The 12,108-nt window shown below is 52.5% G+C and overlaps 1 protein-coding gene across 1 annotated transcript in view; it reads left to right on the forward strand.

Annotated features, from left to right (window-relative positions):
• Nucleotides 1-8,019: 8,019 nt before the first annotated feature.
• The window catches only part of PACSIN1 (protein kinase C and casein kinase substrate in neurons 1), a 55,295-nt gene continuing 51,206 nt past the window's right edge, over nt 8,020-12,108 (forward strand). The window contains exon 1 of the mRNA XM_036249184.1: nt 8,020-8,144. The gene's annotated coding sequence lies outside the window, so the exon portion shown is untranslated. The remainder of the gene's footprint in view (nt 8,145-12,108) is intronic.

The following is a 12,108-nucleotide window of genomic DNA, read 5'->3' on the forward strand; positions in this document are numbered from 1 at the left end:
GGGGCAGGTACAAAAAAAATATAATAAAATAAGGAAGTTCTGTCACATACTACAACATGATGAACCTCAAGGACATATGCAAAGTGAAAGAAGCCAGTCTGGAAAAGATAAATACTGTATGATTCCACTTATGTGAAGTACCTGAAGTAGTCAGAACTATAGAAACAGAAAATAGAAAGGTGGTTGCCACAGGCTGGGAAAGAAGAACTTTGTGTTTAATGGGTATAGAGTTTCAATTTTACAAGATGAAAAAGTTCTAGAGATCTATTGCACAACAATGTAAATATACTCAACACCACTTTGCAGTTGAAAATCGTTAAGATGCTGAAATTAATATTATGTATGGATTTTTTTTTTTTTTACTACAATTGAAAGAAAGGAGCTCATTTCCATTTGGAAATGAAAACATTAAAAAAAGGCAAGTTCCTGTGCTTTGCCAGACCTCCAGGTTTATGATCCCTGCAGAAGAGGCTTGGGACACTGCCCGCCCCAGGATGCCTCTGGGTCAACCTGGCATTATTCCATTTCCCAGGAAAAACACGGAAACGGGGTGTGGGGTTGGGGGTGCTGTGGGTATATTGAGGGAGCTGTCTACCTCTATTATTAACCCCAAGCCTTTGCATGTTTGAACCCCTGGCTTCTATGGATGGGACAGCACAGAAACATATGGAGGGTCCCAGGTCACATAGAAACTGCACAAACCAATGCAACCTAATGGCAGTTTGGTACAACACTAAGAGCAATAACAGATAAAGTGGTTGCCTATTTACTGTGTGCCTAGTTGTTATGGTCCCATTTTACAGATGATGAAACTGAGACACAAGGGTTTAACTAACTCGCCCCAAGCTACACAGCTAGAAAAGTGAAAGCAGCCTGGCATTCTGCTTTCCCAGTCTGTGTCCTCATCTGTAAGATGGCCACAGTGATAGGGCTGCAAAAGGAGGGGGTTGCATTCAGAGGTCAATTTGGCCAGCCAGTATTTGTTGCATGAGTTTGCTGAATGAAGCACAGACACCGAGGTCCCTGCACTATTTTGGGGGAGCTCAGTGCAGGATTGATAATGGGAAGGCCTCAGCGGGAGGCCATCTCCAGGATGGAGGAATTGGGGGGGTCAGGGGCACCCTCAGCCCCTTGGGGTCTGGTGAGTCTGGGGCTCAGTCAACAGGTCCGTGGTGATCTTCTCTGGGGCCGGGTGCCAGCCAGTGTCGGTGGTGGGGCTGTGGTGGAGGATGGGGCTCAGGGTGTTGGGATGTGTTGTAATTTGTTTTTTCTTTTTTATCCTCACCCGAGGACATTTTTTGATATTTTGTTCAGATAGAGTGGGAGGGAGAGAGAAAAAGAGAGAAACATTAACATGAAAGGGACACATCGAGTGGTTGCCACCCACACGACCCAACCAGGGCCGGGGACAAACTGCAACTGAGGTACGCGCCCTTAGTGGGAACCGAACCTGGGTCTCTCCAGACTGCAGGCCGACGCTCTAACCGCTGAGCCAAACCGGCCAGGGCCGTGGGGTTTTTTTTTTGTTTTTTTGGGGGAGGGTGTGTGTTGTAATTTGAATGAAGGTTGTAACTTTGGGGGGATGGGACCGGGATTTGGCCTGTCATTGAGCATTTCCACAGCCTGTGGGCTGGCATGGTATGCAGGGCCTGGGTCCTCAGCTCCTGACTTGGCTCAGTCAGATGCAGATGGGTGACGGAATCAGGTTGGGGTGAGGGGGGCAGATGGGGCTCAGTGCCTCTGTGGCCTGCCCAGCTGCCTTCCCCTTGGGCCTACTGCAGATTGAGCTGTCTGGACAGGACCCCAGAGCCAGAGAGGAGGGAGAGAAAAGTGAGGGACTCTTCTCCCCGCAGAAAGGGCCCAACTCTCTTTTCCTGATTTTCCAGGAGAAAAACCTTTCCCTTTGGGAGGTGACTGTGCCTGCACGAATAGCAGAGTAATCCCCACACTGTTGGAGCGTCCACCAGGTCCTCAAATTATTACGGTCCTGACAACACAGCAAAGCGACCCTGTTCGCTTCATTTTGCAGATGGGAAAGCTGAGCCTAAGGGGTCAGCTGGGGCCCAGGCTCGCTCGCACAGCTGGGGAATGGCACAGCCAGGGCTGCCTGGGCCCAAAGCTGCGCGGCCTCCTCTAGTCAGGCCAGCGGCCCCAGGAAGGTAAGAAAAGGGGCTTCGTGATGAACAGGTTCAGTGCAATCCCCACTGAGACCCCAACAGCCTTTATACAGAAACAGAAAACCTATTATAAATTCATATGAAATCTCACATGACCCCAAATAGATGAAACAATCTTTTTTTTTTTTTTTATCCTCACCCGAGGACATTTTTCCATTTTTTGTAAAGACAGAGTGGGAGGGAGAGAGAGGAAGAGAGAGAGAGGGAAACATCGATGTGAAAGGGACACATCGAGTGGCTGCCACCGGCCCGACCAACCAGGGCCGGGGACAAACTGCAACCAAGGTACATGCCCTTAGCGGGAACCAAACCCGGGTCTCTCCGGACCGCAGGTGGACGCTCTAACCGCTGAGCCAAACTGGCCAGGGCAGATGAAACAATCTTGAAAAAGAAGAACAAAGTTGAAGATCCCACACTTGTAACTTCAAAACATACTACAAAGCAAAAGTAACCAACGTGGTGTGGTCCAGGCACAAAGTTAGACATAGGGACCAACGGAACAGGCTAGAGAGCCCACAAATTAACCCTTGTGTATATGGACAAATGATTTTCTACAGGGCTATCAAGACTACACAATGGGGGAGGGACTGTCTCTTCAACAAAATGTGTCAGGAGAACTGGATATTCACATACAGAGGAATGAAGTTGGACCCTTACCTAGCACCATGTATAAAAATAAACTCAAGCTCTGGTCGGTTTGGCTCAGCGGTTACAGCGTCGGCCCACGACTTAAGGGTCTTGGGTTCAATTCCTAGTCAAGGGCATGTACCTGGGTTTCAGGTTCGATCCCCTAACGCCCAGTAGGAGGCAACCAGTCAATGTCTCTCTCTCTCTCTCTCCCTCTCTCCCTCTCCCCCCCCCCTTTTCCCTCTCTCCCTCTCCCTCCCTTCCTTCCACTCTATCTAAAAAATCAGTGGAAAAGTACCCTTGGGTAAGGATTAACCAAAATAAACAAACAAATAAAAAAGTAGGCATGAAAGTAATACCGGTTGTGGTCAGAGTCTAATGAGACAGTGTAAGTGAAAGCCCGTGGAAAACTTAAAAAATCCGCACACCATGCAGCTTCTCCTCCCCGGGTATTAATTTTGAGGATGATATTACAAATAGTGAACTCTGCTCATGACCATATCTTCGGTATAAAAGATTATTATTCGTGAACCACACTTCTCTGTTGTTCAGGATACGAAAATTAACAAAACCAAAACACCAAGTCTTTGTGGGTGTTGAACTTGATGTCCAGCATCTGCTTAAGGTATTCTGCCTACATTTAAGGTATTCTGCCACTAGGGGGTGGTGGTGTCTAGGCCACTGAGCTTCTAGAGTCCATACCCTAAGAACCATTTCAAATATCCTTCCTTTTTATACATTGAGAGGCCTCACCAAAGGACCCAAAGAGCCTCAGTTTCCTTATCTGTAAAATGGCAATAAGGGTACAAATTGAGTTTATGTTAAATCCTCCTGTGCACAGTGAGACCCTCAGTAAATGTTTGCTTCTTTCCAAAGTGATTAAGAGCATAACTTTGGAATCAGAGTGTTGGGTTTGAATCCCAGCTCCACAGCTTATCGGCTGTGTGACTTGAGGCAAATGACCTAACCTCTTTGGGCCTTCGTTGCCCTGTCTGTCAGTGGGGCTAGTAATCATACTATTGTTTATATGTGTAAAGGGCTTAGAAAAGGCCTGCTCGAGAAAAGTGCTCTGAGTTTGCCACTGGCTGTGTATGTCCTGGGGTGAACTCTAATTTTGGGCACCTCCCAAGTTGAGGGCCTTGTCAAGATGATATGTCTTCAGGGTGTTTTTAATCCCCTTTGGAAGGAATCATGGACAGAGAAAGCCACAATTCCAAGACTCCCGACACCCTAATCTTGGTCCCGGGATTCAGGCTACAGCAGACAACAACCTCTGTCCACCAGGCAAGTGATGGGAACCAATTTGCAAGTGTGAACGCAGCTGGTGGGAAGACCAGGAGAGGGCAGAGGGGCTGTGAGGCTGTTTTAATAGTGCTTTTTGTCCCTTGGGGGGTCCAGCTCCCCTCCTGCATGCTGCTGGGGGGCAGCTCAGAAAAGAAAACCTGGGGGTGGGGGGGCTGTGACTGCCTGGCTCTGTCCTGCCCCAGCTCCATGCAGGTTGTTGGGGGGGGGGGGGCATAGGAATCTGGTGACCACAGCACCTGACTAGAAGTCAGATCTGTTTTTAGCCCGGCTCTGTCACTGATGTGCCGTGTGACCTTCAACAAGTCACTTTTCCTCTCTGAGCTTCAGATTCCTGCGCGGCCCAAATTAGGGCACACTTCTTGCTTTCCTTTCCAACCAGAGATATGGTGAGGCTAGAGAGACTCCTCAAAACCTCACCTCCTCCTTGAAGCCTTCCACCTTGGATGGAACAAAAGGAACTCCAAAGCCTCCCCACCTCCTTCCACCTCTCCCAGGCTAAACATGCGACAAGAATCACCAATCCATTATTCGTCATTGATGGATTGATTCCACGCACTCGTTCAGCGCTGGTTTGCCCTGCTGACTGCATGTCCTTTCTGCCTTGTCTGCATCTGAAACTCCTCCGGGGAGGGCTGCACCTGCCTCCTTGCTCCGCGTGGCACGAAGGGTCTAGCAGAGGCTTCTGATGGGAAGGTGGCTTGGGGCTCTGGGTAGGAAGGAAGATCCCATGGAATCCCAGATGAGTCAGAACTTAGTAGGACAGAGAAAAGTGAGCTGTTGGGGAGATAAGAGACGTGAAAAGCACTCTGAACAGTGGAAAATGCTCTGCAAATGAGAGAAAGTCTTATTCTTTGGACAGGGGCACACAACAATAAAAGAGGGAGGGGGTAGTTTAGCTTCATTGAGCAGAAGTTTTGCAGCAATCAGAAAATCTAGAAGGAAGCTAGTTCAGTGGTGGGAAGCATGGAAGTTGTGTGTCAATTTCCAAAATAACATTTAATTTTGGATGAGGTGGTGTGTGTACTTTCCACTGTGATTTTTTTTTTCTTCTGGGTTTGGGACTGCTAAGGTCTTAATTCAACTCCAGGCAACCTCAACTCTAGATGTAGTAAACCCAGCTTGTCTGCTCTCTCACCTCCTCTCCCTGCCACCGACCCTCCGACCCTCCGACCCTCCGTCTATCATCCGCCTCTTCAGGTCTGCCGGTAATTACCCTCCCACAACTGCCCAGTGCTTCCGGTTTCTGCCAACCTCTAGCCTGCGGCCTCTGCCCTCTGCCATTGTGACCATCCCCTGTGAATGTGTGTGCCTATCTCACTCTTGCCGTCCTCCACCAAATGCCTGGCTGCCAAGGAACACCGGGTGTCCCCTCTGTCAGTGTCCTGTGCTCTGGACTTCACTGCCTTCTGAAAAGTTACTAGTCCTGACTCCATTCCATTTGCACCAGAGCCCCAGGACACACTGAGCTGAGCTCATGTAGTAGGGGAGGGCCGAAGAGTCTAGCCTACCCATGCTAGGCTGCACTTGAAGAGCCTCTTGGGGAACTAGTCCCTTCACTTTAAGAAAGTTCTGTCTAGCCCTGGCCGGTTTGGCTCAGCGGTTAGAGCATCGGCCTGCGGTCCTGAGAGACCCGGGTTCGGTTTCCGCTAAGGGCGCGTACCTCGATTGCAGTTTGTCCCCGGCCCTGGTAGGTTGTGTGGGTGGCAGCCACTCGATGTGTCCCTTTCACATCGATGTTTCTCTCTCTCTCTCTGTTCCTCTCTCTCCCTCCCACTCTACCTGAACAAAAAATGGAAAAATGTCCTCAGGTGAAGATAAAAAAGAAAGAAAGAAAGTTCTATCTAAAGGGGGGATTTCACAGAGATTTTGGGTGCATGTAGTTAATGCTAATAATAGATACTATTTATTGTTTACTTATTAGGTTCTAGGAACTTGGGTAGGTGCCTTATATTCTTTGTGTAATTCCAACAACCCTGTGGGCCAAGTGTAATTGTCATAGTAATAAACACAACAAAATTAACTAAGCACTTATGTGCTAAGCACTTCACCTAGATTATCTTGTGTAATGCTCCCACAACCTGTTGCCATATCCATTTTCCCAACAAGGGAACCAAGGCACACAGATCAATTAAGAAACTTGTCACACAGCTATTAAGATAAGGAGACTGAACCCCAAAGGGATTAAGCAGCACACCCATTTTACCCAGCAAACTAGCAACTGAGTGAAGTCTATGTCTCATTCTCTCCCCCCGCCTGCCCCAGGCTCATGATGCCTTCTCCTGGGAGCCATGGTAAATTTCAGGTTGAAGTGAGAGCAGTTGGGACCAGAAACTTCTGAGGTGGGGGTGGAGTTGGGACTTCGTCAGCTCCAGACACTAGCATACCCCTTACACGAAGGGTGTCTAGAAATGCTCCAGCACCCCAGCCACCTGCCAAAGGTCCCCTGGCTTTGCCGGCCTCTTCCAGTATTCCTGCCCTGCCTCCTGCTTCATGTGGCTCACCGGAATCCCAATATCGGTCAGCACCCCATTGGAATGCTGCCTCCTCCAGAAAGCCTTCCTGGAGGGCCCTAAACCAGAACCCTCTCACCTTCTCCAGAAAGTTGTCCACTCCCTTGGCTGTCTTGTTCATTCTTTGGGCAGGTACTTCCACCTGGCCTCCCTAACCAGGTGTTGGGTTTCTCTAGGCTCTAACACCTAACATGCTAGTGCTTAGAGAATTCTTATTGAATGAATAAATACTGCACATGGGCATGCTCCTGGGCCACTCAGTGCCTTTGGTGAGGGGAGATGGAGAGGAAGGCAAGAAATATAAATGTGTGATCAGCCCAGGTGCAAACACTGGGGGAGGGGAGGTCTGTGGCGCACTAAGTCTGCATGCCTACCTGAGGGCTTCTGGTCACACGCAGCCATTCCCACTCCCCCAAAGTAGCTGGGGCCTAATTTCACCCTAAACACTCTTCTTTCCCTAGCTTTATTTTTCTACTTCATGTATCCCACTTTAAAATATATTCTATTTATTCTATTTAACATCTGTCTTCTGTCACAAAGGTGAACTACCTGAGGGTAGAGACTTGGTTTGTTTGTACTCTGCTGCAGTCCAGTGCCTGGTACACACTAGGCCTTCAATAGACAGATGCTGAATGAATTATCAGCCCTTGCAGGTCTCTGCAGTAGTGAAGAGAGTTGCCCCAGACCCCCTGCAGTACCCAGGCTCCCGGAGGCATTCAGGGTTCAAGCCAGGAAGAGTGAAGGCCGTTGAGGGTCACAGAGAGCCCCAAGAAGATGGTCTGGAGTCTGCCTTGGTGACAGCAGGTCCAGCTGGAACTAGGGCAGGAGGGTTAGTGACTGCCCCATAGGGTCAACGGGGGCACTTTCTGGGCGAAGCTGATGGGGGAGGGTTATGGGTGAGATGATGAGGGCGAAGGGGCCCTCACTCCCCCCCAGCGCACACACAACCCTCCACCCGCCAGCGCGTACCAGAAGACGCAGGATTAGGAGAAACCAGAAACCTACAGACAGGGCCGGAGGCAAGTCCTAGGAGGTGGGGAAAGGGCAGAGAGGGGAGGGGAGCGACACCCCTGGATGCACTGCGCGCCTGCAGGAGGGGCGCAGAGGGGCGAGCAAGGGAGCTGCTCCCAGCACCCGGCGCCACGGAGCCCCTCTGTCCCGGCTGGGAGCACCCCCTGAAGGAGGGTGCAGGCCGGAGCTGGGGGCTCCCCGGGGACCCACTAAGCCGGTGGCTGCCTCCTCAGCATCCGCGGCCCTTCCACCTGCGCAGGCACCGTGCCGCCCCGCGCGCCTGCCATTGGCTCGCTAAAAATGCCTCTCTAATCTGCGCGCATCTGTGCACGCCTCCTCCCTCCCCCGCACCCCTCCCGGGCTCTGACCTTCCTCTCCCGCAGCCGGGCCAGATCCCGGAGCGGCGGCAGCGCAGCCTCTTCCCCCGGGAAGTCGTCCGGGCTTGAGGCCGGGCCCCAGACGCCCCGTTAGGCGCCGCGGTGCTGCCGTTGGTGCTGGGCACTGCCACCCCCAGGTAAGGGGCTGGCCCAGGGATAGAAGGTGGGGAGGGAGGGGGTCCAGTTAGGGAGTGCGTGCTGGCGGTGGGCGCAGAGCCGGGTGTCTTCCGGGGTGCGGGGTGGGGGGGGGATTGGGCAGTTATCTGGAGAGAAGTGAGCGAGTGAGCGCAGGGTGGGGGTGCTTTGCGAGCGCTGGGTTCCCGAACATCCCCCAGCAGTGCCAGGATGCCTCTGCTGCGGGCTCCCTGGGAGAAGGAGCTGGCGGTGGAGGCCTTTACCCACGGGAGAACGCAGGAAGTAGGTTCCTCGGTAATCTGGGACCCAGGGCCCTGGAGTCCGAGTCTCTGGCCCTGGGGCATTCAGGTACCAGTGGGGTGGGTGGGCTGGTGCCAGCTTGGTGCTGAGGCTGTTTATGGACCAGAGTGGGCTGGGGAGAAGCACAGCAGCTGATGCGCCCTATGCCCTGTCTGGCCTAGAATGGAAGATATTTTCTTCTGCCTCTGCCCCTGCCCCCACAGCTGGGATGGGAGTGGGGAGAGGAGAAGGAGGTGACGCTAAATGGCCAGCAGATCCAGCAGAAGCCATGGTCAGTCTGGCACTGCCCTCCTTCCCAGGCCATTTGCTGCCTATTGGGACCCCCCCCACCACCACCACCACCTTATTTTTGCATTGCAGGAGGCCATGAAACATTAAAAGGTCATCAGGGTGTGGGGGACACAGTGGCAAACCCCAGGGCTTGGCCAGAACCAGCTTCAAGCCCCGGCTGCCCCCACCCCCACTGCCTTGCTCTGCACCCCACGTGCAGTGACACATGTGGCCGCTTTTCTCGGGGCATAACCATAAATAACCCACACTGGCTCTGGCACAGCAGGTGCAAACAGAGCTGTCAGGCTGTCAGTGATTTTAGAGGTTCTGTTCCTCACCTACCTGGCCTCCCAGTCACATGTCCAAACACCACTCATAAGCCACCCCCTCCAAGCAGCTTCCTGATACCCCAGGTGAGATCTTGCCCCTGCCCTGCGTCTCTGACGTAGTCTGCCTTGTGGTTTGGCTACTTATGTCTTGTCTGTTGCTCTCTAAACCTTCAGGGTAGGAACCTGTCTGATTCATCTCTGTCATTGACCCTGCACCTAACCAGGGTCTGGCACCAACTAAATGTTTGTGAAATAAGTGAATGAATGAACTTGAACTCTGGAAAATAGCTGGCAACCTGAAGGGGGGGGGGGGTGATAAGCTCCCTCTTGGGTTTTCCCTCCATCCCCCAGGGCCAAAGAGCCACCGAAAACAGTCATGTTTAGGCCCTTCCTGGACCTGGAGCTAGTGGGCAGCTGTGGCATTTGGAGATAAACGCTGCAGTCTCCAGAGGGCCTCTTTGGGACCCTGTACGCTGGCCTAGTCCAGGCTTGGTGGAAGGCCGTGGGTGAAGGCCTGGCTTTCCTCAGCCCCTGGGTTGGCACTTTCTTCTTGGGGTGCTCAGCTCAGACCAGAGATCTTTGTCTCTCTGTCCCAGCCCTTGGGGAAGTCCTGGTCAGCATTAGGGAGTCTTGGAAACCCTAAGCCAGCCATCCTCAGCCTCTGGGGTCCTCAACATGAGCTCTGATTAAAGGTCATGACTCCACTGTGTGCAGGAACACACCTAGGACAGAAGAGGTTGTCACCAAGGGTTCTCACGTCTGTGACAGGCGTGGGCATTTGCAGAGCTTTCCCCAGTCCTTGTTGCTCCTTTGACAGCCATGCTAAGACATCTACAAGCTGTTCTTGTCCTGTCTTAAAGAGGGGAAAACTGAGGCCCAGAGGTCAGCAGCAGAGTCAGGGTGACACCTAGTTCCTGCCTCAAACGAGCTGGGTGAGGCCCCAGACCCAGGCCAGAGTGTCTGCTTGTCCTAGAGCCCAGAGGCTCCTCCTCCCGGGCGTTGTCCTGGCCCTAGCAATGGAGAGAGTGAGAACGGGGTGCTTCAGGGGTACGGGGAGGCAGGTGGAGGATATTTTGGTTAGAGTCTGCAAGTGGTCGGCCCTGGGGACCTTGCGGGGAGGGTATAGTGGTAACAGTAAAAACTAACAGTGTACAGCATTTGCCATGTGCCGGGGCCTGTCCCAAGTATTTTTAACTCATCAATCTCCACAGTAGCCCAGTGATATAGTTACTATTATTATACCCACGTTACAAATGAGACTGAAGCACAGAGAAGTTATCTGTTCAGGGTCACACAGTTTGAAAGTGGAGGAGTAAGGATTTGAACCTGGGCTCCAGAGTCCATGCTCTTAACTTGTATTCCCTATTGCAAGATCAAGAGGGCTGTGGACCTAGCTGCTGAGATGTGGTCTGTCTGTGGACATACAGGCCTCAGGTGCTCCATGGCTAAAGTCCAGGTACGGTAGGTAGGATGTGCATGATTAAGTGTGACTGTGACAGTTGTGGATGAATAATAACACCCTTATCAGCGGCTCTCATTGGGCAGGAGAGCAATCTTTGTAAGATACATATCTGAGTCTGTCACTCCCCTGCTCTGCATTCTTCAGTAGCTCCCCATTGCCTTGAGGACAAAGTACAGTCTCTTAATGTGGCTCTGCCTGGGCTTTCTCTGCTTCCTCACCCTCCCTCTGTCCTCCAGCTGCTCTAAACTTTTCAGTTCCTCAAATAAGTCATTCTTCCCTCACCTGCAGGCCTTTGCGCAGGCTGCTCCCCTGCTTGAGCACTCTCCCCCCTCCCTGCACACTCCTCCTCGCCCCCTGGGGCCCACTGAGTCTTCTCTTCCTCCCAGAAGCTTGGGCTTGGGCTGGGAGCCTCCCTCCTCGCACCCTGCTCCCCTCCCCTCACACAGTATCCTCTGGGGCTTTTGATTGTTGTCCCCAACCCCCCAGGCTGTAAAGTTCTTGGGGGCAAGGTCTGTGTTGCGTTGGCAGCATCACAGTGCCAGGCACCGAGTATCCCGGCTCGTGCAGGAGCGAGTGCGTGGTCCCATCCATCCTTCTCTCCTCCCAGTCTCGGGGCTCACACAGCATTTCTTCTCCCAGCAGGAGATGAGGAACTGGTCATACATTTGCATAGAACCCCCCAGCGGGGACAAGCTGGTGGCAGCAGGCTTCGTGGAGAAGTGAAAGTGCCTGTGGCCCACAGGACAGGGGAGAGCGTTTGGGGTGGGGGAGTTCACTGATTTGGGGGAGCCCTCCCTGGGGAAGCAGGTGGGAGCAATGAGGGAGGGGAGGGGTGCCAGGTGGATGAGGGATGCTTGCTTTGGTTTTAGATTTTTCTTAAAGAAAAGCTTTTATTATTTTTTCTTATTTCCAAAGTGATACATGTTTGTTGTGGAAATTTTAGAATGTACTGGAAAGCCAAACAAAGAAAACCCATTAACAGCACCAGACCCACCCACTGTGGGCACTTTGCGGCTGGTTTCCAGCCAGTGGGGACCCGTGGGGCAGGCCAAGGGTCCCAGGAAGCAGATGTGGGCATCAGTGTGTGGGGGGGAGGGGAGTCCCCCTCAAGCCTCACCTGTGGACAGCAGAGGAAGGAAGCAGGCAGGAAGCAAGTAGACCTCAGAAGCTGGCCAGCGGGAAACCTCAGGGACCCACAGGGTGCTCTGGAGCTAGGAGGCCCTTAGAGAGGAACGTGCTTTGGATGGTGAGTTTTTTAAAATATATTTTTATTGATTTTTTAGAGAGAGGAAGGGAGAGGGAGAGAGAGAGATAGAAACATCCATTGGCTTCCTCCTGCACACCCCCAGGGCATGTGCCCTGACTGGAATTGAACTGGCCACCTTTTGGTGCACAGGAGGATGCCCAACCAACTGAGCCCCTCGGGCCGGGCAGGACTTTGGACCTCAGCGTCCATCCGACACTGGATGCCCTTGGCCAGTGGCTCGCAGCAGCGGCACCAGGAAAGGGCTGCCCGCTGAGGGTCGTGTGCTCGCAGCACCCCCAGCAGCTGGGGCAACAGATAGTGTTCACCACCTAAAGGCGACATACTTGTACTAGAACTTC

The sequence above is a fragment of the Molossus molossus genome, unplaced genomic scaffold (genome assembly GCF_014108415.1).
Source record: "Molossus molossus isolate mMolMol1 unplaced genomic scaffold, mMolMol1.p scaffold_m16_p_8, whole genome shotgun sequence".
NCBI classification, from domain to species: Eukaryota; Metazoa; Chordata; class Mammalia; order Chiroptera; family Molossidae; genus Molossus; species Molossus molossus.